Source organism: Odocoileus virginianus, chromosome 21 (assembly GCF_023699985.2).
Source record: "Odocoileus virginianus isolate 20LAN1187 ecotype Illinois chromosome 21, Ovbor_1.2, whole genome shotgun sequence".
NCBI classification, from domain to species: Eukaryota; Metazoa; Chordata; class Mammalia; order Artiodactyla; family Cervidae; genus Odocoileus; species Odocoileus virginianus.
In genome coordinates, this window is record NC_069694.1 from 27311359 (window position 1) to 27336243 (window position 24885).

At 39.2% G+C, this 24885-nt stretch overlaps 1 long non-coding RNA gene across 1 annotated transcript in view; it reads right to left on the reverse strand.

Moving 5' to 3' along the window:
* Window positions 1-511: 511 nt before the first annotated feature.
* The window catches only part of LOC139030216 (uncharacterized), a 216407-nt gene continuing 192033 nt past the window's right edge, over window positions 512-24885 (reverse strand). Inside the window, exon 6 of the long non-coding RNA XR_011482501.1 lies at window positions 512-1663. This is a non-coding gene — a long non-coding RNA (uncharacterized lncRNA). The remainder of the gene's footprint in view (window positions 1664-24885) is intronic.

Here is a 24885-nt window from a genome sequence, read left to right on the forward strand (position 1 = left end):
TAGCACAAACCTGGACACAAAAGAGTATTTAATAAATAGCCAGATGATGGAAAAGAAGCAAATTATAATGATAGTTCTATTATATATTTTCCTACAAATAATCTTTCATATTTATTTGAATTAGAAATTTTTTATGTGAAAAGTTTAGCTTCCCATTAGATGTCATGATATTTATGGGAAAAAAAAGTCCTTTGCCTCTGAATCAGTACTGATCTAAAGATAATACTGTTTGTGTGCTCAGTCACCCAGTTATGTCCGACTCTTTGCGATCCCCTGGATTGTGGCCCAGAAGTCTCCTCTGCCCATGGAATTTTCCAGGTAAGAATACTGGAGTGGGTTGCCACTTCCTACTCCAGGAGATTTTCTGGACCTAGGGATTGAACCCGTGTCTTTTGTGGCTCCTGCATTGGCAGATGGATTCTTTACCACTGCACCACCTGGGAAGCCCTAGAGGTATTAATTTCATCTTCAAAAATATTTATTATTATAAGAAGAGAAGCTCTAGACCAACTGCATGTAAAAACATGACAAATATTTATTATATCAACCTCATTTGTTTCTATCATAAATTTAAAAATTTTATTTAGAACAAGAACCTGGGAAATATTATCTTATTTTTAAATTTATTTTGATACAATTTTGAAAGATTAATTTACATTTACAGTTATTACAAAACATTGGCTATATTCCCAAGGACGTAGTGTACAACAGGTTCTTGAGCCTTACACCCAATAATTGGTACCTCCCACTCCACATGCCTATGTTGTCCTTCTTGCCATTGGTAACCACTAGTTTATTTTCTGTAACTGTCAGTTTGCTTCTTTTTTGTTATAGTCACTAGTTTGTTGTATACTATAGCAAACTAGTCATTCCACATACAAGTGATATCATACAATATTTGTCTTTCTCTATCTGATTTACTTAGCATAATACCCTCCAAGTTAATCAATGTTGCTGCAAATGACAGCATGTCATTCATTTGTATGGCCGAATGGTATTTAATTGTGTACATATGTATCACACTGTCTTTATCTATTCATCTGTTGATAGACCCTTAGGTGGTTTCCATATATTGGCAATAATGCTGCTATGAGCACTATACGTGTATCTTTTTGAATTAGTGCTTTTGTTTCTTTCTAATACATATATATCCAGGAGTAATACTGCTGGGTCATATGGTAGTTCTATTTTTAGTTTTTTGGGAAACTTCCATACTGTGTTCCATGGTAGCTAGACCAATTTACATTCCTACCAATAGTGAACTAGGGTCTCCTCTTCTCTGCACCTGTGCAAAATAACATTTGTTACTTGTGTCCTTTTTTGATGTTAGCCATTCTATGTTATCTTAAAAAGCCAGTTATCTATGTTTTTCTTTAAAACATATTCAATCACTTCACACACTCCTTTTTAATGTCATGAAATAAGATATCAGAGGGAGAGAATGTTTTCCTGAAGCCGTATCATCAGAACTGGCAGTTTGTACAGGACCAGAAAACCCAGGAAAACCCATGATTCACACTTTGAACTCCTGAGCAAATGACTGTGGAAGCATCCAGGCTGTTCAAAGACCATAAAACAAACAAATAAAAAGTGCCTCTTCTCTCTTCTCCAAGGATTCCCTCATTGGAACTACATGCATCCTCCAGAGGCCAAAAATCAGGAGCTGAAAGACAGAAAAAAGTAGGCATTAGTTTCCTCAAACAAGTTTCTTTGTGAAAAGCACTTTTCTTTGAGTGGAAAGGGTCCTTTCATTTTAGATTTTATGGTGAAGTGAATGATGTAGAGGTCATTTCCTGATCTCTCCTCCTATGTGTCAGCCTCTGATCTCTCTGGTGAGAGAATGAACTTAGGAAATGACCCCACATTGTAGAAGGGGAGACATGTTTATATAACTTTTCCTACCTAAAATAAAAACATACTTTTTTGGACCATATTTGTTACTACTGGTCAGTTGTAACATATTCTTTAGGTAAAATGAATTTTCACCCAGAAAATTCTTTAAAAGTAACAAGTAATTATAGAGATGTTTGGAACATTTATTTATAACTGGAACTTTTCTTCAAGAAAACTCAAAGTTTCCTCAGGAGAGATGGATGGGATGTTTGGATCTAGCCCTATTGGTCTGCTAGTTGAGCAGGTTGTGCTATTTGCAAATATCTTCTTTTTTGGGGAGGAACTACATGTTTATTCTTTAAGTGTCATCAATATTTCTTGCTTTTTTTCATTTGTCCAGCTATTCCTATTGCTTGTACAGGAGAGGACTGTGTGTACAGAGTTTTTTCTACTTGAGAAATTGTTTGGTCTGCTCTTTTGGAAAAATAATTACACAGATTGTCCAATACAGATATTAACATTGGCGACATCTAGTCCTGTAGCAATGCAGGGTTAGGAGAGATTTGTTTGAACTGAACTCATTGCGTAAAGGACTATTTAGTTTTCTTTCTACATTCACAAAGGACTATAGTTGCAAAGTGAGTCAATTTCCTGCAGCATCCCACAGTGTATCAGGCTGAGACGTTGTATTTTCTTTCTCATATGTGGTACTGTCTATAATGTCTCCCTTCTTTCTAAATCTGCTCTTCCCAGACAGAGTTGGTCTAGCAGTTGTTTGTACTGAGTGGTTTTTTGGGGGAGAGGTGGTTAAAAATAGCAAGTACAAGCACATTATTATTATTTTCAGCCCTCTCTTCAAAAAATGCCATGCACCGTATGTATTTACTTTTATGAAGTAAAAATGATAATTCCTGGTAAAAGTATGCTGTGGTGGATGGGAAAAAGATGCTTTGGTCAGATTCAGGGACTAACTATAAGTTACCATGGAAACATAAAAGAACAAGAAAGCACTTGCATAACACTCTGACTTAAAGGAACTGATTGACCAGATGACAAGGATGTATCTTGTTTCAATAGTGTTACCATAGGTTGGCCTGATTTTCTGCAGGGATTCAGGGAACATTTTAATATAGCTGGTTTATCCTATTCATCTCTTTTGACTCTACACTTGGGTGAGGAGATTTGTATCACAGGGAGGTACCCCTTCATTTAGATAGAGAAAAAGCAAAGTCTTGAAGAATAACTGCGTAATAACCAAGTTGTCAGATCACAAATTTGTTGCAAACATGGAAAACTGAATTCTCCTACTGAATTTGATAGAGACCTCTGTTTGTTAATTTTTCAATTCATTAGATAGGAATTTGTGAATGGCCATGTCTGTCTGCTACCACTATTCTAAATACATTATAACAAGTTATACCACTATTGAATGGACCACTTAAACAGAGGGTGAATCCATCTAAGATTCCTCTGCCTGTTCTGACAACATTACTTACAACATCACTACAACAATTCAACAACAGAGTACATATTCCTTTGTCTACTCAGGATCTTTTTTCTAAGAATCCTCCTGTACATCACTCTGCACACATTTACTGTCCCATTCCTGCACTGTGACTCTTTTGCCATAGCTGATTGGTTTATTGAGCTCATCTTTTCTGTCTCTGCATCAGCAGCAGTAAATTCTTCATCAACAGTTGAAAGAGTAAAAGATGATTAGACCTAAAACTTAAAAAATTCAAAGCCATAACTGGCTACGTTTTTTTTTCCTCCTTTGAAATGTAGATCAGGAAACAGACAGCTGGGATGCAGAGAAAAAGACCGATGAAGTTGACCTGCAGAGATGGATAGAAAAGAGAGATGGAGAGAATTTTAACAATTTTGAGTTCCTGATTTCGGTCTGTTCCTAAAGCCTGGCTGCAAAAGTCTTTGAGTTTTATCCATTATCCTAATATCCTTCTAATAAATTTCTTATTTTCTTAGGCTATCTACAAGGATTCACTCCCTTGTAAGCAAAAAGTACTAATTAGAAATGATATTAAGAGACTCAGATGTATAGAACAGACTAGTGGACTCTGGGAGAAGGCGAGGGTGGGATGTTTCAAGAGAACAGCATTGAAACATGTATATTATCTAGGGTGAAACAGATCACCAGCCCAGGTTGGGTGCATGAGACAAGTGCTCGGGCCTGGTGGACTGGGAAGACCCAGAGGGATCGGGTGGAGAGGGAGGTGGGAGGGGGGACTGGGATGGGGAATACATGTAAATCCATGGCTAATTCATTTCAATGTATGACAAAAACTACTGTAATGATGTAAAGTAATTAGCCTCCAACTAATAAAAATAAATGGAAAAAAAAAAAAGAAATGGGGTGCTGCAAAAGACAGACCCCAACATGTGTAGCTTGATGAATCCAGATGAGAAGAATTGAGGATTCCACTGCTCTTCATGCAGGACAATGGGGAACCACAGGTATCATGCTATGGCAAAGCAGGCAGCTAAACCATTCTGCTGACTCTAGGAACTCAGACTTCATGCCCACTGATGCTGAAGCATTGAGACTTGTTGGCAACTTGGCGGGATGCCTGTATATTTAGAAGCTGTAGGCAATACTGCCTCCAGCAAGGGCTACAGAGACAGGAGCTCCCTTCAGGTAGGCCTATTGGAAAGCAGATAAGGGACACCAGTTAAGTGAATACTCTCATGAAGAAAAGCCATTTTCCACCTGAGGCTAGCTAAGGAAATTCGTGATGACCAAAGCCTAGCTGAACGGCAACTGCCAAATTCCCTGAGACCTACAAAAAATAAGTGCATTGTTGAAGAAAATGAGGGATGTGGCGTATTTGAAATGGAGCTATCTGGGGGACAGCAGAAGAGTTAGAAAGCACTGATCCTCTTTCAAAATAAATTAATTAATTAATAAAAACCCTCTGCTGCAAAGCCCTGGTCAGTCCAAAGACTCAATGCTTCTCACTGACCAGCATATGTGTGGGAATACAGCCCAGGAGAGTTCAGATCCAGGACAAATCTGCCCCATTTCACCACCACTGCCTGGCCTATCACAGAACCTGAGGCTGATTCTGTAAACCTCAAAACTAGGAGAAAGGACAGAATTTTCACTTACATTGTAAAGAAGTCATGAGTATGGGGCCCTGCTTCAACCTGAGATTCAGAGTGTGATAGATAACCCTTCTGACATTGATACAAGTTTTGAAAAAATATAAACGATCAGCTGACTACATTTTTAAGTGAAGTGTGAAAGTCACTCAGTCATGTCTGACTCTTTGCAACCCCATGGACTGTAGCCCACCCAGCTTCTCTGTCCATGAAATTCTCCAGGCAAGAATACTGGAGTACATTGCCATTCCCTTCTCCAATTTTTAAGGGAACTGTGTTGCGAAAAACACATGCCTTGCTCATAGGACACTGGGATTTTTCAACCCAAAAACAATTTCAAGAGACAATAGGTCACAGACTCTTAAGTATGTTAAGTATGGTGGTATGATCTTCCCACCAAAAATCCTTCTCTATTCTCAGAAATGACCCTTGGGACTTCCCTCATGGTCCAGTGGTTAAGAATCTGCCTACAAATGCAGGGTACGTGGGTTCGATCCCTGGTCTAGGAAGATTCCACATGCTGCAGGGCAACTAAACCTGTGCATCATAGCAACTGAGCCAGAGCTCTAGGGCCTGTGCTCCACAAGGGAAGCCACCAAAATAAGTCCTTGCACAGCGACAGAGAGTAGCCCCTGCTCCCTGCAATTAGAGAAAGCTCACTTGCAGCAACAAAGACCCAGAGCAGCTAAAAATAAATAAAATCTTAAAAAAGAAAATAAATAGCCCTGGAAGACTGGACAAAGGAACTCACCCTAGCAGGTAAAACCTAAGGCAGGAAGACTGGCACAGCAAAGAACTCACTCCGATTAAAACTGCTACAAGGTATTTTTATAGATGAGATCACCAAAGTTAATTTCTTACCCAGGGTCACAAAGCTATTAGAATTGGGCTATGAACACAGGTAGACTAGTTCTAGAAAACCCATGGCATTTACTGATTCTGTTTTGCCCATCAAGATGAATCTAGAAGGTGAATTCCAGTTCTACCACTCACAAGTTATGTAACACTGGATAAACTGCTTAACGTCTCTGTACCTTAGTTTCCCCTCCTTTAAGTGAGAAGGATAACAATACTGACTTGTGTCTACAGAAGCCTCCTCAATGTTTCATGACTAGGTTTTGACAAACTGTGATCAATTAGATCTCCAAATGGTTTGAAACATTAGATGAAGAAACACTGTGAGGTCTAGACTTGTTTGAGATCTTCTACCAAATCTCATCAGGGGGCTTCCCAGGTGGCTCAGAGGTAAAGAACCTGCCTGCCAATGCAGGAGATGCAGAAGATGTGGGTTCGATCCCTAGGTTGGGAAGATCCACTGGAGGAGGAAATGGGAACCCACTCCAGTATTCTTGCCTGAAAAATCCCATGAACAGGGGAGCCTGGCGGGCTACAGTCCATAGCATTGCAAAGAGTTAGACATGACTGAGCACACAGCACACCAAATATCATTAATTCAGAACACTGGAGGATGTGTTTTGATTCGGGAAAGAACTACATTATAGAGTATTCTAAATTTAAATACAGTAGAAAACTCACTATATGCTATCCAAGTAAATAAGACTTAGTTCTTATCCTATTGGAATTGACAATTTAGTGGAAGAGACATATTAAAGCCTAATATGATGTGACAAGGGCCAATAGTGGTTTAAGAAGGAGATCAGAAAGAAAGATGTATTGGGGGAGATTTGAGAGATGAGTGATGAGGACATTCCAGGCCAAGATGACAGTGTGAGCAGTCGTGTAAAATTCGTAAAACTTCATTACATATCTAAGAGTGCTGTGGAGTACTGTGTAGCAAGCTACAGCAAGACACAAACAGTGGGAGATGCATCTGGAAAAGTAAACTGGATGTTGAACAACATGAACTTCAGGCTTCTAAGTGCATGTATCCTACTAGCATGAGTGAGAAAAGGACATGAGTGAGAAAAGGCCACGAGTGAGAAAAGGCCACGAGTGATGGGCAGGATGGGCTTTCATGCTCTCCATGTCTTCCACCTGCCTTTTATCTGTGCGAAAACTTTAGCCAAAGAATAGTTTTAGTCAGAGAAGTGAGAAAATACAGAAACAAAGATAAATAGTCAAAGGAGACCACATAATAATGGTTTAGTCATTAAGCATAGCCAAGGACCTTCAGTTCCTTCTGAAGGGCTATAGATAATATTCTGAGCCATAGCCTGTGAGCTGCCTTATAGATACTGAAACCTCTACCAGGTGGAAAAAGGTAACTACATGGTGACCAGACTGTAGCCATGACAAAAGTGCCACAATTCCAAGAACTGGCCTCAAGGAGATGGGAGCAAACTGACCATAGAACTGCACTTAAAACAACCAAGGTGATACTGATCAGAAGATGATCAATTTCAAGATGCTTAGTCAGAGCTGACTGCTGTTTCTGCATGTAGCTCTCTCCCTCAGCCTATAGCTTTGCCCCCAGATTGTCAGTTGGGAGAATCAGCCTTGGACAGGAGTGTGGCCTACAGCGGCCCCTCCCAATTGCCGGCATCCAAAATAAGACAAACTCCTTTCCACAAACTTTGCTTCTTTATTAGCTTTTGAGAGGCCAGCAGCCAGACTCCACTTTCAGTCACACTAGGAATTACTTCAATGAGTAGGTAACAATATTTTAAATTATCCTGATAACTTTAAGGAGACAAATATTGCTAAAATATTTTAAACTAGTAGATTGTCTTAAATTTCTACAATATTTCCTTTGAATTGTCACTTATGTTACTAAGATGCTTACATACTCTAACTTGATCCGAACTGTGTTATTATCAATGTTAACAATCAAATATTATTATTCCAAATTATCCTAAGGTTTTGCTCATTTTTGTTCATAGATGATCACCAATTTACTTTTTGTTAATCTTATTGGAATTAAAAAATTTGCCATGATAATGTCTGGAGCACCATTTCCAAGATTGTATCTTAAATAAAAAGTAAACTGTGTCAAATAAATTTGGGAACCAGTAGAATGGACAAAATTAATGGGCTCTTGATTGCAGGACTATTCAGGGCCTTTAGTTTGCTAATATTCCTTGTGAAACACCAAAAAAGGATGGAGAAAATAGCAGTTTTAAAAATTACATGATAAATATTTACTTTGTGGACCACCTAGTAACCTTTCGAGGAAGACCATTGTTCTGTGACTCCTGGGTGGGTAAACCTTTTTGGACCCCTCCAGGTTATCACATAATGCAGGTTCTAAGAACAGCCACAGCTGTTAGCTCCCTGCCATGCACACAGCTAGATGGTGACAATGAATCCCCCTTTCATAGAAAACCCTCCTATAGGATGGTTTGTAGAACAGTAATTAATTTTATTATAGCTTGGATTTTTCCTCTAAACCATATAAATACTGTCTGCAGGTGCTTATTTTTATAATAACCACCCATTTCCAGGTGTTTCTAAGCTTGGCAATTATCCGTTTCTCTTAGTCACAGAAGTTTGTGACAGCTAAGAAAACGGAAGGTACTTTCTGTCTTCAGCCATGCATCTCCAAGTTTAAGAAATACACCAAGCTTTATTTTCTTCTGTAAGAAAAAAAATAAAGTGTGCACTGAGGTGGTGAGGGATGAAGGTGTTAGGAAGAAGTTTCCACAGCTGGTAGAATCATGGACTGAGAAAGCTTTAAAAAATAGTGAGCCCCGAACCTCATACAAGACCCCTTAAATAAAAATACACAGGCAAGGGACTTAGAATGTTTATCTTTAAAAAGCTTCCCAGTTGATGATGGTGCCATTGGCTGGCAGACTGACAGTTTATAGTATGCAGTGGAGATTTGTTAAAGCTTGTCCCATGACCTCCTTCACACTCAGGTTTATGTGGCATTTGAGTCAGATTTACTTCAGATGTTTTAAATTGTTTTTCTTTTGAGAATATAATGATATTCCAAAAATCTTTGATTTTTTTTCCTCTCTCTCTTTATGGATTTCTCTTATCTGATCATGTATTGTATACTGAAGTTTCCTCAGAGAATTTTGCTTCCTTTTCTGTTGTTCTTTTTTTTTCCCCCCAGTGTATTTTGTGTTTCCTGGATTAAATGATGGGTTTCTTTGTTGTTGTGAGACTTGGACTGAGTTCCAGTTACTAGATGTTAGAACTCACTGTGTGTACTAGGTAACTAAAATTTGTTCATCAAATATTCATTTCTTACTATATGCCTGGGGATGGGAAGAGTGCAAAGGGGCTTGATAAAACTTCATGGTGATAAAAATATCATATCTATTAATCATTTGTGATGGTTCCAGGACTGTATGCAATTGTCAAAACTCATCCAATTGTATGTTATTATATGTAAGTTGCACCTTAATAAGCCTGACATTTTAAGAAGCTCCAAGTGTAGGAGCTGATGCACCTGAGCAGGGCCTGTTGACCAGGAGAAGCAACTGAAGCACAAGAATAGAGGGCTGCTCAAAATCATAATGTGGAATGTGGACCAGAGGCCACCGCACAGGCTGACTGCTCAGGCCTCGGATCTGAGACCTGGCAGCTTGGATCCTAGTACCAAGGCTCCACCGGCGGGGACTGTAGGCATGCACGTGCCCCAGTGAGGCCCCACAGGACCGTGGATAGTGGATGGTGAAGAGCTCAGTGCTCCTTATGCTACTCATGTTTTGCAGAGTTAAGAGTCCGCATGCTTGGGCAACCTCCTTCATGCTGTTTACAGATATTACATAGCAGTGTGTTGAAACAGATCAGCCATATTTTGGTGGGTTTTGGGTTTATGGCTGGGTTAAAGAGAGGAAGAAATGAGACACAGAGAAAGAGAGGCTATAAGGAAAAGATTCTTTGACACACATATATCTGAAAAATCCAAGAAAGTAAATTCGAGAATAAGGGCATCAATCAAATAAAGAAGGACATAGGCAGCAGGAAAGAAACAGTATGTAGATTATCCCCAAAGACCAGGGAGGTTTGGCTATTTTCTTCCAGAGGGTAAGTGATGCTCTGGATACAAAGTACAGTTGTGCTTTGTTATGCATATGTGCTTAAGTAGTCTCTGACTCTTTGCAGCTCCATGTACTGTATTGTAGCCTGCCAGGCTCCTCTGCCCGTGGAATTTTCTATGGATGGATACTGGAGTGGATTGTCATTTCCTTCTCCAGAGGATCTTTCCTGACCCAGGGATCAAACCCACATATCCTGTGTCTCCTGCATTTGGCAGGCAGATTCTTTACCACTAAGCCACTTGGGAAGCCCTCCAGGACACAGTAGGTTTTGCCTATTTAAAAATTGTTGTTGCTGTTGTGTTTTCTGGTGTACAATAACCAGGCATTTGAAATTAGACAAGGATGCCTATATTTCTGGGAGGAATTCCATAAAGCAGAATTCTATGTATTTAGATATAATCATATTCATATTTATCACTGAAGAGCAATTATTATAGAAATACTATCATGAGAATGAATAAATTTATGTTTAATACAATGTAACCGCTGAAACAAGACAGGTTTGAAGGGAGAAGAATGATGTTTTTGATTCTTTGTAGAGTTTAAGTTTGCCAGCAAACCATACAAATCTAGCAGAAAGGCATGGAACAGATTCCTCTTCATTTTCCTCAGAAGGAACCAACCCCTGGACATCTTGATCTTGGGCTTTCAGTCGCTAGCATGGTGAAAGAAAAATTTTATGTTGTTTAAGACACGTGGTTTAAAGTATTTTGTTTTGGCAGCCCTGCAAATATACCGGGGCTATGAAAAAAACAGACAGTAAAGGGTATTGGGAATCCTTAACAGGGGCCTACTTCACACAGGGCTTCCCTGGTGGCTCAGCGGTAAAGAATCCGCGGGCCAATGCAGGAGACACAAGAGATGCAGTTCCGACCCCTGGGTCAGGAAGGTCCCCTGGAGAAGGAAATGTCAACCTACTCCAGTATTTGTGCCTAAGAAACCCATGGACAGAGGAGCCTGGTGGGCTACAGTCAGCCCACAGCATTGCAAAGTCAGACGGGACTGAGCACACACCTTTAACTAGTCAATTTTATATCGAGTCTCCAAGAGGTGACTAGTTGTTTTCCTGACCATTCACACCCCTTGCTAGGGAACACTGAGTTTTGGTCTTCCCTCCTTGCTCCCAGCACTCTAAACATCTTCATCATTGTTCCTATAAAATTATCCTGAATGATTTATGTCTCTACTAATATATTGTTAATGTTTATTAACATTATGTTAATAATTAACAATATGTATTAATCCCACCAGACCAGAAGTATCTCAAGAGCAAAGACTCTCATTTTCCTTTATATTTCTTAATTTCTAGCACACATTCTGGCACATGATAAGTGCTCAATACACACTCATTAGACAAATGAATGGATATATTATAAAAAAAATGAATGGAGAATGTGCATCCAATGAGAATTTAATGTATGTATGCAAGCTTTCCATTATCTTATAATTAATATTCAATATGAATTAAATCTAGTTTGTCATGAAACAAGTCAGCACTGCTTTTCTTCAGTGGGTGCAGCAGCTTATCTGGAACAGACTTTCCAGGCATGCAGGCTGGCTGTGGACACAGACTCTGACCATTTTGACGCTGTGTGAGACTTATGCCTATTTTCCAATCTGAAAATTGGAAATGATGATAATAGTACTGCCTATCTCACAGGGTTGTTGGGAGAGTTAAATAGGCTAATACATGTCAGAAATGCTTCTAACAGTGCCTGGCATAGGGTACGTGCTCAAAGAGTGCCAACCATTATTACTGGAGGGAAGACTCACTTAAGAAGACTTCTAAAGTCACTTAACAATGTATTGGATGGCTCACCGTATGCCTGAGTCACTGTGGATAAAATGAAGGTACAGATTTGTTCTCACTGCTCATTGACCTGAGAGCCTAATGGGAAAGGCAGAGGTAACAAAATAATTGCAAAGTAAACAATTCAATTGTGATCATTTCTGTGAAGGAGAAATGCCTGGTACTTTGAGACCAACAATGGAGGATTTAGCTGGCTGGCAAAGTCAGGCATAAGGAAACGAGATCTGAAATGTTCGTGGAAGTTGGCTGGTGCAGATGTGAAGAACAGTATTCCAGACAGAAAGAGTGGATGTCCAAAGGCCCTGAGGCAGTAAGGGCTTTGGGGGTTTAAGAAAGAGAAAGGAAGTCAGTGTGGTTGGGGTGCAGAAAGAGAGAACTGACAAATTTACGGTTATCAAAGGGGAAAGGTGAGGGGGGAGGGATAAATTAGGTGTTTGGGATTAACATATACATACTACTACACATAAAATAGATAATCAACAAGGATCCACAGTATAGCACAGGGAACTTTACTCAATATTCTATAGTAACTTATATAGGAAAAGAATCTGAAAAAGAATGGATATATGTATAACTGAATCACTTTGCTATACACCTGAAACTAACACAATACTACAAACCAATTATATAAAAGTTTAATTTTAAAAAGATGAGGTTGTATGAAAACACAGCAGCCACCTCATGGACTTTATCAAGTTGATAAAAAAACGGTCAACCCTGAAGAATATTAAGTTTATTGGACTTCAAAAATAGAGAATCCTTTGGGTATCCAGGCAAATCAGATTGTAAGTTCCCAAGTTAACTTACAAGGGAAAAAAAATGTCAGAGTGCTCTCAGACTTCTTGACAACAAAATCACACATCAAAAGGTAATGTAGCAAAATCTATAAAATTCTTAAAGAAAGAAAATATGACCCAAAGATTTCCTACAAAGCCAAACTGTATTTCATGTATAAAGAAAAGAGGTAATCTATTTTGAAAACGCAAAAATTCAGGAAGCACATTCTTCAAGGTGAAGGCTTTAAAGTCTTCTTGAAGAGTTCATATATTGTTAGGCTTCTCAGCATGCTCATTTGTAGTCTGTTTTTAAGTACCAGTGGTATCAATCAGGGTGCCTCTAGATCCTTGCTTAAGACAGTGGTGGCACACAGTAAACTGTTTTTTTTTTTTTTTCCATTTATTTTTATTAGTTGGAGGCTAATTACTTTACATCATTGCACTGGTTTTTGTCATACATTGACATGAATCAGCCATGGATTTACATGTATTCCCCATCCCGATCCCCCCTCCCACCTCCCTCTCCACCCGATCCCTCTGGGTCTTCCCAGTGCACCAGGCCCGAGCACTTGTCTCATGCATCCAACCTGGGCTGGATCTGTTTCACCCTAGACAATATATATGTTTCGATGCTGTTCTCTCGAAACATCCCACCCTTGCCTTCTCCCACAGAGTCCAAAAGTCCACAGTGAACTGTTTCATAGTTGCTATATCAATGACTCTGAACACAAAGGAAAAGTTGGGTACATACTTATTCTCTGGGATTTGAATTATTTTATTCCCAATTTTCAAGTAAAGCTAGTTTGTAATCCTCATTCAGCAGCTCACATTTAACTGAAGCTTGTGATTCATTGGCTCTTGAGATATGTAAATATCTTCCTGAAGTGAAGTGTTAGTCTCTCAGTCATGCCTGACTCTTTGCAACCCCGTGGACTGCACCCACCAGGCTGCTGTGTCCATGGGATTTTCCAGGCAAGGATACTGGGGTGGGTTGCCATTTCCTCATCCAAAATGTCTTCCTATTCACTGGCTAAAAATCACTGACAGAACTCATTCTTCTCTCCTTTTCTCCTAACTTACTAGAGCATACAACTCAATAATATTAGACTGTCTCAGAAGATATTGTGAATCTCAAAGCTGTGTTTGAACCTATAAACAGCATAACTGCTACCAGCAGTTGGCTCAGTATAAGAACTTGGAATTCATGTGCACAATTGGTATATCACATAACTGCATTTAAGTCCCTTTGTAATATGCCATATTTCCAGCAATTCATGACCCTTACTTTTTTTAGTCCTAACTCCTCCAGGACAACAAAGACCAAAAAGAAAGAAACCATTGGGTGGCCGCTTGTGCACTGACCTCAGAACTAGTCCCAGAAGTTGGGTGTCCACACCATGAAAAATAAACACACCCCACCACTGTTGACACTAATTGAGTCCTTCACTTATCTTCTCAGAAGAAAAGCCAAGAAGGTAATTGCTGTGAAGGACAAGCTCCTTCTCATCGCTGGGGGTGGCGTCTTCACTACAGGGTTCAAGCCCAGCTGTTGCCTGCTGTGAGCTCAGTGCACACGGCCAATGCCTGTGCTATTCATAGTGTGTGGAGAAGGAAGGCAAGATTACCTCCTGAGACATCTAGCTTCCATGACTCAGCAGCAAATCTTTTTGCAAAAGTTAAGAGAAAGTAGAACATCCAGAAAACAGGTGAGAGGAGACTAAATGTCATTACTCAGAACTTTCTTTTATGATACGTGATTATCTATGATATGCCATCACTTAACATAGTTTTACATACTACCAGGTTTGTAAGTTATCAACTTTTTGAACATTGACAGAATTGGACTATTGATACTAAAATGTTTTATTGGTCACCAGCAGAATAAGTTTGAGTTACCAGGCTCATTTTACTCTCACACATTCTCCTACACTGGCTCCAATGTAACCAAGGCTGACTGCATATATATGGCTTGCCTCCTAACAGCTGTACACTTAGAAGGTCTCTGTGCTTACAGGTCCCTGGGCTTGGTTCATGCTCTGCTATCCCTGTCTTGAAATTCAAATTAGTATTAAACAAAGAGATTCATACTTCCATTTTGTACTGAGCCCTCAAATGAGGAAAGTGTTTTGCATATACCATCCATTAATTTTTATTTGTTACTTTGTTACTCTTAGGTGAAGAAGAGGGATGCTATTTATTGAGCAGCTCCCCCAAATCACAATACATCAAATCATATAAAGAGGGAGATTATTTAACAATTAAAAGCATAATTTAGGGAACTGCATGATTATACCATGCACTATAGAAACAAAATGTATAAATTCAAGTATTAAAAGACAAGGAAAATGTGATAGAAATATGATTATAGTTAAAGACTTTAATTATACGTCTCTGAAATAGGATGGCAGTATAGTTGAAAACATTAACAAAGATGTGGAGAAACTGAGTATCTCTATAGTAGAGATTCACATTTTTCTCTTTGTCTATGAAACATTTACAAAAATTAATGGTGTGCTTACTCAAAGAAAATTTTAAAAATTAAAACTTAGGGATTTTATACTTCACATTTGATTTTGCTGTTGTTTTCAGTTGCTAAGTCATGTCCGACTCTTTGCGACCCCATGGACTGCAGCATGCCAGGCTTCCCTGTTCTTCGCTATCTAACAGAGTTTCCTCAAATTCATGTTCACTCTATTGGTGATGCTACCTAACCATCTCATCCTCTGCTGCCCTCTTCTTCACTTGCCTTCAATCCTTCCCAGCCGCAGGGTCTTTTCCAATGAGCTGGCCTGTCACATCAGGCGACCAAAGTATTGGAGTTTCAACTTTGGCAACAGTCCTTCCAATGAATATTCAGGGTTGATTTCCTTTAGGATTGACAGTTTGATCTCCTTGCTGCCCTAGGGACTCTCAAGAGTCTTCTCCAACACCACAATTTGAAAGCATCAATTCTTCAGCACTCAGACTTCTTTATGGTCCAACTCTCACATCCATACATGACTACTGGAAAAACCATAGCTTTGACTATACAGACCTTTGTCATCAAAGTGATGTCTTTGCTTTTTAATACTCTGTTTAGGTTTGTCATAGCTCTTTTTCCAAGGAGCAAGTGTCTTTTAATTTCATGACTGCAGTCACTATCTGCAGTTATTTTGAAGCCAAGAAAATAAAACCTGTCACTGCTTCCACTTTTTCCCCTTCTATTTGCCATGAAGTGATAGGAGTTGATGCCATGATCTGTTTTTTGAATTTTGAGTTTTAAGCCAGCTTTGCACTCCCCCTTTTCACCCTCATCAAGAGGCTCTTCAGTTCCCCTACACTCTCTGCCATTAGAGTGGTATCATCTACATATCTGAAGTTGTTGATATTTCTCCCAGGAATCTTGATTCCAACTTGTGATTCATCCAGCCTGGCATTTCACATGGTGTTCTGCATATAAGTTAAATAAGCAGGGTGACAATACACAGCCTTGTTGCACTCCTTTCCCAATTTGGAGTCAGTCCATTGTTCCATGTATGGTTCTAACTGTTGCTTCTTGACCTGAATAGAAATGGTTTCTTGGGAGACAGCTAAGGTGGGCTGCTATTCCCGTCTCTTTAAGAATTTCCCAGTTTGTTGTGATCTACACAGTCAAAGGCTTTAGGGTAGTCAAAGCAGAAGTAGATGTTTTTCTGGAGTTCCCTTGCATTCTCTATGATCCAACAGATATTGTTAATTTGATTCCCAATTCCTCTGCCTTTTCTAAACCCAATTTGTAGTCTTGAAGTTCTTGGTTCATACTGCTGAAGCCTACCTAGCTTGAAGGATTTTGAGTATAACCTTATTAGCATGTGAAATGAGCATAGCTGTACGGTAGTACAATTATGAACTTTCTTTGGCATTGGCCTTCTTTGGGATTGGAATTAAAAATGACGTTTTCCAGTCCTGGGGCCACTACTGAGATTTCCAAATCGGTGACATATTGAGTGCAGCACTTTAACAACATCATCTTTTAGAATTTGAAATAGCTCAGCTGGAATTCCATCACTTCCACTAACTTTGTTTGTAGTAATGCTTCCTAAGGCCCACTTGACTTCACACTTTAGGATGTCTGGCTCTAGGTGAGTGACCATAGCATTGTGGTTATCTGGGTCAACTTGCTACCTCTTAATCTCTTCTGCTTCTGTTAGGTCCTTACTGTTCCTGTCCTTTATCATGCCCAACCTTGCTTGTAATATTCCCTTGCATGTAATGAAAATATTTCCAATTTTCTTGAAGAGATCTCTAGTCTTTCCAACTCTATTGTTTTTCTTTATTTTTTTGTATTGTTCCTTTAAGAAGGCCTTCTTATCTCTCCTTGCTCTTCTCTGAAACTCTGCATTCAGTTGTGTGTATCTTTCCCTCTCTCCCTTGCCTTTCATGTCTCTTCTTTCCTCAGTTATTTGTAAGGGCTTCTCTGACAACCAATTTACCTTCTTGCCCCTTCATGGATCACAGCCCTGCTGTGGCAAAGGGGCTTGCGTAACTCAATGAAGCTGTGACCCATGCCATGTGTGACCACCCAAGATGGATGGGTCATAGTTAAGAGTTCTGACAAAATGTGGTCCGCTGGGGCAGCAAATGGCAAATCACTCCAGTATTCTTTCTGTGAGAACTCCATGAACAGTATGAAAAGGCAAAACAATATTACATTGGTAGATGAGCACTCCCAGGCCAGAAAATGTCCAATATGCTACTGGGGAAAAGGAGAGGACAATTATGATAATAATAACTCCAGAAAGAATGAAGTGGCTGGACCAAAATGAAAATGACACTCAGCTGTGACTATGCCTGGTGGTGAAAGTAAAGTCCAATGCTGTAAAGAACAATATTGCATAGGAACCTGGAATGTTAGGTCCATGAATCAAGGTAAATTGGACATGGTCAAGCAGGAGATGACAAGAGTGAACATCGACACTTTATGAATCAGTGAACTAAAATGCATGGGAATGTATGGATTTAATTCAGATGATCATTGTATCTACTACTGTGAGCAAGAATCCCTTAGAAGAAATGGAGTAGCCCTCATGTCAACAAGAGTCCAAAACGCAATCTCAAAAACAACAGAATGATCTAGTTCATTTCCAAGCAAACCATTCAACATCAAAGTAATCCAAGTGTATGCCCCAACCACTAATGCTGAAGAAGCTGAAGTTGACTGGTTCTATGAAGACCTATAGCACCTTCTAGAACTAACACTCCAAAATATATCCTTTTCATCATAGGGGATTGGAATACAAAAGTAGGAAGTCAAGAGATACCTGGAGTAACAGGCAAGTTTAGCATTGCAGTACAAAATGAAGCAGGGTAAAGGCTAATAGAGTTTTGTCAAGAGAACGTACTGGTCATAGCAAACACCCTTTTTCAACAACACAAGAGATGACTTTACACATGGACATCACCAAATGGTCAATGCTGATTTCAGGTTGATTATATTCTTTGCAGCCAAAAATGTAGAAGCTCTTTATGATCAGCAAAAACTAGACCTGGAGCTGACTGTGGCTCAAATCATGAACTTCATATTGCAAAATTCAGGCTTAAATTGAAGTAAGTAGGAAAACCACTAGGCCATTTAGGTATGACCTAAATCAAATCTATGATTATACAGTGGAGGTGCCAAACAGAGTGAAGGGATTAGATCTGGTAGACAGAGTGCCTGAAGAACCATCAATGGAGGTTCATAACATAGTACAGGAGTCAGTGACCAAAACCACCCCAAAGAAAAAGAATTACATTTGATTAGCATAATCTGATAAAATTAGAAATAAATAATGAAAAAAATCACCAAAATTTTAATGATGTGAATATAAAGAATCATTACCTTGGGAAATTCCTCAACCAAACAGGAAATCAAACTGAAATTATATCAAGAGAGCAATGAAGAGGAATTCTTATTCTGAAAACCAATGGAACTGAGATGAAAATCTGTAGCTGTGATTGACTTAATTTTTAAAGAAGAAAAACCAAGAAAAGGAGCAAAGTATTCATGTTAAGAAATTAGAAAAAGAAGCATAAAATAATCCAAAGTTATTGGACAGATGGAATTATCTAAATAAAAAGATGAAACAAATAAAGCATAGTGAAAATTGCTCAGTCATGCTTGACTCTTTGTGACCACATGGACTATACAGTCCCCAGAATTCTCCAGGCCAGAATACTGAACTGGGTAGCCTTTCCTTTCTCCAAGGGATCTTCTCAACCCAGAGATCGAACTCAGGTCTCCCTCATTACAGGCAGATTCTTTACCAGCTGAGCCACAGGGGAAACCTAAATAAAGCATAATAAAATACTAAATAGAAACAAGAAGTATATATGCAAAGTATTGGTTTTTTAAAACAAATGAGATAGCTAACCCACTCTCAGATGAGCATAACTTAGAAAAATTGAGGGTAAAAAATACATGACATTAAGAATGAGAAATCACTCATAGCCACAGATACGGGAAAGATTAAGTTGTCCATAGCAACAAAATTGAAAATCTATATTGAAAATTGGAACCCACTCCAGTATTCTTGCCTGGGAAATCCCATGGTCAGAGGAGCCTGGTGGGCTACAGTCCAAGGGGTCACAAAGAGTCAGACACAACTGAGCAAATGACATATATAGAATGCTATGGGCTTCCCTGGTGGCTCAGTCGGTAAAGAATCCACCTGGAATGCAGGAGACTGCCTGCAATTCATAGATCCAGGTTCAATCCCTGGGTTGGGAGGATCCCCTGGAGAAGGCAACTCACTCTGGTATTCTTGGTTGGGAAATCCCATGGACAGAAGAACCTGGTAGGCCACAGTCCATGGGGTCGCAAGAGTCAGACACAACTTAGTGACTAAACCACAACCACAGGATTCTATGAGCATGATGAAGAAGTATAAGACTACATACTAAGTTGCTATGAATGGGAACATGGTTTATGTGGGAGAGGACCAGGTTATGTAAGATAGAAGGAAAAATTGAGAACCAAAAATGCAAAAAACAAGACTGAACTTAAAATAACCAGCACTTATAATACAATCTGCATTATGCATTCAGGTAAAATTATTCCCACATACAGAAAGTAAAAATTTTTTTAAAACAGAGGACCAGAGCCTACGCCCAGCATGCAGGTCTTCCAAGAAAAATTCTAACTAAAGGCAGAACATGGCATTAAATTGAGCTTCTGGTCCCAGCCCTAGCCTTCCTTCTGTGTCATTTCCTTTTTCAGATTTTTCATTTCTAGCATAAACTGGTTTGAATTTCCACACAGGACCAGGAGATGGGAGCACCTTTAGGAAGGTGAAAATAGTATGAATGCAGAAAAGTCATGAAGTGCTTAATGGTGTCAGGTTTCCTTCAGTGGTGATGAAAATATGTTGGAAATACATAAAGGTGATGGTTGCACAATATTGTGAATACATGAGATGCTATTGAATTGCCAAATTTTAATGGTTAGTTTTACGTATTGTAAACTTCATCTTAACTTTAAAAAAGCATAAAGAATGTTACAGACAAATATATTCTACATGCTATTTCCGAGCTTAGCTCAAGAGTCACATCCACTTTGAAGCTTATTCTAAACATGTGGAGACAGGTGTGAGATCATCCACTTTAATTATATTCCTAGGTTACCTTTGAAATCCAATTTTTGAATTTTCCAAAGATACAGCTTACCCTCATTGACACAAACTGTAGGCTAAAACAGATGCAGTCATGTCTGCAATAGTTATGTATTCAGCTGGTAGCGCCTCAGTACTCCAGGAGACTGTGTCCTTCTGGGATGTAAACTCCTCACCCATCTTTTTCTGAAAATCCATGCTGTATCAAATTTCCCTAAACCCAGAAGCAGGTCTCCTGGCCCTTGAATACTCTAGTTCAAGACTTATATCCTGGCACTCCTGATGATACTGCCTGTCGGTGCAAGAGACACAAGAGACACGGGCTCGATCCCTGGGTCAGGAGGATCCCCTCGAGGAGGAAATGGCAACCCACTCCGGCATTCTTGCCTGGAAAATTCCATGGACAGAGGAGTCTGGTGGGCTTCAGTCCATGGGGTTGCAGAGTTGGGCACGACTGATGAAGCAGCTGAGCACACCTGATGGTCATATATCCAGAGAGGTATGTGTGTATGTGTGTGCGCACGTGCGCTTGTGTATCAGAAAAAGAACCCAGACCCACAGCCAATGATGCTTGCTCAAAAATGACCACATTCTGGGATTTTCCTGGAGGTTCAGTGGTTAAGACTCTACTTCCACTGCAGGGGCTGCGGATTCAATCCCTGGTTGGAAAATTAAAATCCTACATGCTGTGTGGTGTGGCCAAATAAACAAACAAATAAACAAAACTTACCACATTCTCACTCTACTAAGGAATAAACTCCCCCCTCAGCAGCTGTAGAAATGTATGCTCAGAATAGACATCGTCCAGCTATATAGGTTTCTTGGCTATCTTATGTTAGACTAGAATCCACATTTTAGTTTACAAGCTCTTTTCCACCCACTAGGTTAAAATTCAAAGTCCTTGGTTCACCATTCTTAAATGGTCCAAGAAAAGGGAAAATGTCCTCTTAGAATAGTACCTTCAGTGGTACTGCCTCCAAGCCAACTGGATATTTTCCCCTCCCACCACTGCATTAACTTAAAATAATCTACTCCCACACAAGCACTAGCTATCCTAACACTTCCTAACTCCCACTCTACTCTATTGTCTCAAACACAGATGATTTCCCTGGAATAGTGTTTGTTACACATCAGCTTACTACAGTAACTCTTTCTGCAAGAAAAAGTAACTTGTGTAAATTAATCATGAGGGGAGATCTACTGCAAATGGAAAACTAAATACCATTTATTAATCCACTATCTCAGTCAACTAAAAAGGATGCACAATGTGAGAATTGTGAGTTAAGTTTTATTTGGGGCAAAATGAGGACTGCAGCCCAAAAGGCAGCACCTCAAATAGCTCTGAGAAACTTCTCCAAAGTGGTGTGATTTCAGTGCAATCAAGCACTTGTCTTAAAAAAGGTTTTCCGCTGGTCATGAGGAGTGGATGTCATCATGAAGGGATTTAGTGCTTTTCTAGATATGAGGAGATGCAAGTATTGGGATTATGAAACTAGTTCCTGAGAATATCTAGCTATCTAAAGACCTGTTCCACCAGTTTTCCTGGAGCACAAGGTGCCTCGTTCTCCACCCTGCACCCTCTTCAGGGCATGTCAGGGGTCAACAGCTGCAGCAGCAGAGGGTTCAATCTCTGCAGAGGCGATGGCAAATAAAGGTCTTTGTTGCTGTTCAGTCACTGGCAAGTACCCTTGGCAAGTGCCAATGTGTAGTTGACATCTCCAGCCCAGGTCCCTGAACCTTCCTCTTTTTCCCAATGTTTTTGTCCCTTTCAACTTCTTAATACAATTTTGATTTCATTAGTTAAAATTCTTTCTTTCCATAACTGTAATGTCCTTGCATCCATTTGCTTTTACCACATTCATCATATATCCCGCCAGTCCTACATCCAGTTTATGCCTAGATTCTCCATTCCTACATCTGGGTTTTGAGTGCTTCTGGAAGTTACAGAAAATTCTGAACTTCCCTTTCACCAATAGAATTGGTGTCATTACAACTCTTGAGTCTATGGTAGGCATATTTCCAATGTTGAAATTGGAGTTGAGTTCTTTCAAAGTACATCCAAGCTGAGATTAAGGAAGAGCAGAAACCAAGAATCATGCAGAACAGACAGGAGAAGAGAGATCACATAGAAAGCGAGACATGGACCAAGTTAGGGAGAAGAAAGGCTGACCCTGACATTCCAGTTTTGCTGAATAGCTCTACAACTCCCCGTTTGAGGTAGTGTGAGAAAACTGGTTCCTGAAAACAAATGATGCTTCACAAAATAAGCACCTATCCTTTCAGACACTTTGGTTTTTACACCTGCCACACAGACCACGCCCCAGTTCACCCTGCTGGACAATATGGCTTCCACTGACCATCACTTTCTCAGCTAACTTATGGATTTGCATTGTAACATAAATTTTCTACTTAGTATTTTTCACCATACTGCAGATTGTATGCTTCATTTCTTTTTATACTCTTGAATTCCTAGCCTAGCATCCTATGACCATATTCATAGTAGATGATCTCTAGATACTTGGTGAATGAATAAACAACTCATTCTTTATTAGTCTTCAGAAAGGTGATAATAGCAAGAAGCTCTAGAGTCTTTGATCTTCAGAAAGGACAAGAAATCAGAAAGGGGGAAGCCCCAGAGAAGGAAATCTTGTTTTCACCAAGATTCAAAGGAGGACCAGGAGAAAAGGCCAACAGAATGTCACTCCTGAGACCAGGACAGCAGGCAAGCAGGCAAGATCTTCCAGCTCTCCAGGACTCATTCTATTCAGGACCCTTCTGACCTTCCATTGACATTCAGAGGACCCCAAAATAAAGCTGAGCAGAAATATCTAATTATATTTACATCTTAAAAGCAGGGGAAAATATATTTGCAGAGCCAAACATTGTTTTACCAGTAACCTTACTACCTGCAATCTAAAAGACATCACATTAGTTTTCTGTTTTGTTTGCTTTGCTTATTTCTGGAACTGTGGTTTCTGTTTAGAATAACTCTAGGGTGGAAACATGTGAATACTTTTGAGTTATTAAAACCACCACCACAGTCTTCAGTTCAAACATGGCAAATATGAAAGGTGACTCTCATTTCACCAAGTTATGAAAATATTTGGGGGAGAAAATAAGAAGAAAGAAGCCTCTACATATATGTAAGAAATGCCTATAAGTGATCTAACCCTTTGATCTTCAAAGTTCAGGCATCTAAAGAGAAACATCATGGGGCCACACCTTCATTTGGATAAAGATATGGTTTTAAGACACTAAGCTACTCATTTACAGGTTTCTGCTTAAATTTTCAACCACATTTTAAGCATGAAACTTTGTGGTTCATGAGTTAACAAGATGCCACCCAAGAAAACATTGCTGTATGGGGTGTCACTCTTGAGATCCTTGGAGTTGGCAGATCATAGTGGGTTCCCTGTGACCCTCTGCATTTGAAATGCATTGGTTTGCTAATGGTTGGTTTCTGGCTACAGTGGTCCACAAACTGTTTGTTCTTTTGCTATGGTCTGTGAATGATATGCCTCAAGGAATGGTGGCTGATATTTTTTTCATTTTCCTCCCTAATTTTCTCACTAAAATGTTTAATTAGTGAAAAGGCAACATATTTATAGATATAATAAAACAGTAGAGGAAAGGTTGTTTTAAATATATGCACAACATACTATATTTAGATACACACACATACACATATATATATTAAGGTATATATTACGGACACTTTACATTCATACATATGAGATTTAGGAAACTATATATCTGTGTTTCTCTAGAATATGATGAAAGTGAACTATCATATGAACAATAAATTTTTTGAGATGTTTCAAGATAAAAGGAATATATGTATGCAAAGATTATAAAAGGAATGTTTAATATTACTTTTATGTAATCCTAACTCTATCCCTAACTTTAATCCTAACCATCCAAGACGTGAACTATATTGAAGACTCACAATAGCAGACATTACAGATGCACTATCTTATTTCTCATAAGGACTTTAAAATAGGTATCATGATCCTCATATTAAAAATATGGAAACTGAAGGACTTCCCTGGTGGGAGTGGATAAGAATCTGCCTGCCAATGCAGGGGACAAGGTTTTGATCCCTGGTCCAGGAAGATCCCACATGCCGTGGAGCAACTGGACTCGTGAGCCACAACTACTGAACCAGTGCTCTAGAGTCCACAGGCTGCAACTTCTGAATCTTCCGGCCACAACTTGTGCAGCCAGTGTACCTGCAACCTGTGCTCCACAACAAGAGAAACCACCACAAACAGAAGCCTGAGCACCCAACAAAGGGGAGTAGCTCCCACTTGTAACTAGAGAAAGCCTGTATGCAGCAGTGAAAACCCAGCACAACCAAAACATAAATAAATAAATAACATATTTTAAAAATATAGAAACTGAGGCTGGAAGCTAAAATGACTCTTAATTCTAATAAAAGATGAACAGTTTTGTCAAAAATCTAAATTTGCTATGACTTTTACAACATTATTTAAAAATGACAATATAGTAAAAATTGGTGATGCAATATTTTAATGATAAAACTAATGCTCTTTAGCCCACTTTGGTGTCCAAAACACTTAATAGAAAAGCCCAAACCAGGAGGTAATGGATACTGAAAAGAAAGGTATAGGAGTCAGGAAAACAATGAAAAGGCAATTAATATAGAACATAATATAGAATTATTATAACAAAATAATATATGAGAAAATGTTTCAGGGAGTCATGTATTAAACTGTGTTGTAGATTAAAGTAATGAAATGCAAATGTTAGTTTAAGCTGAGAATAGTATT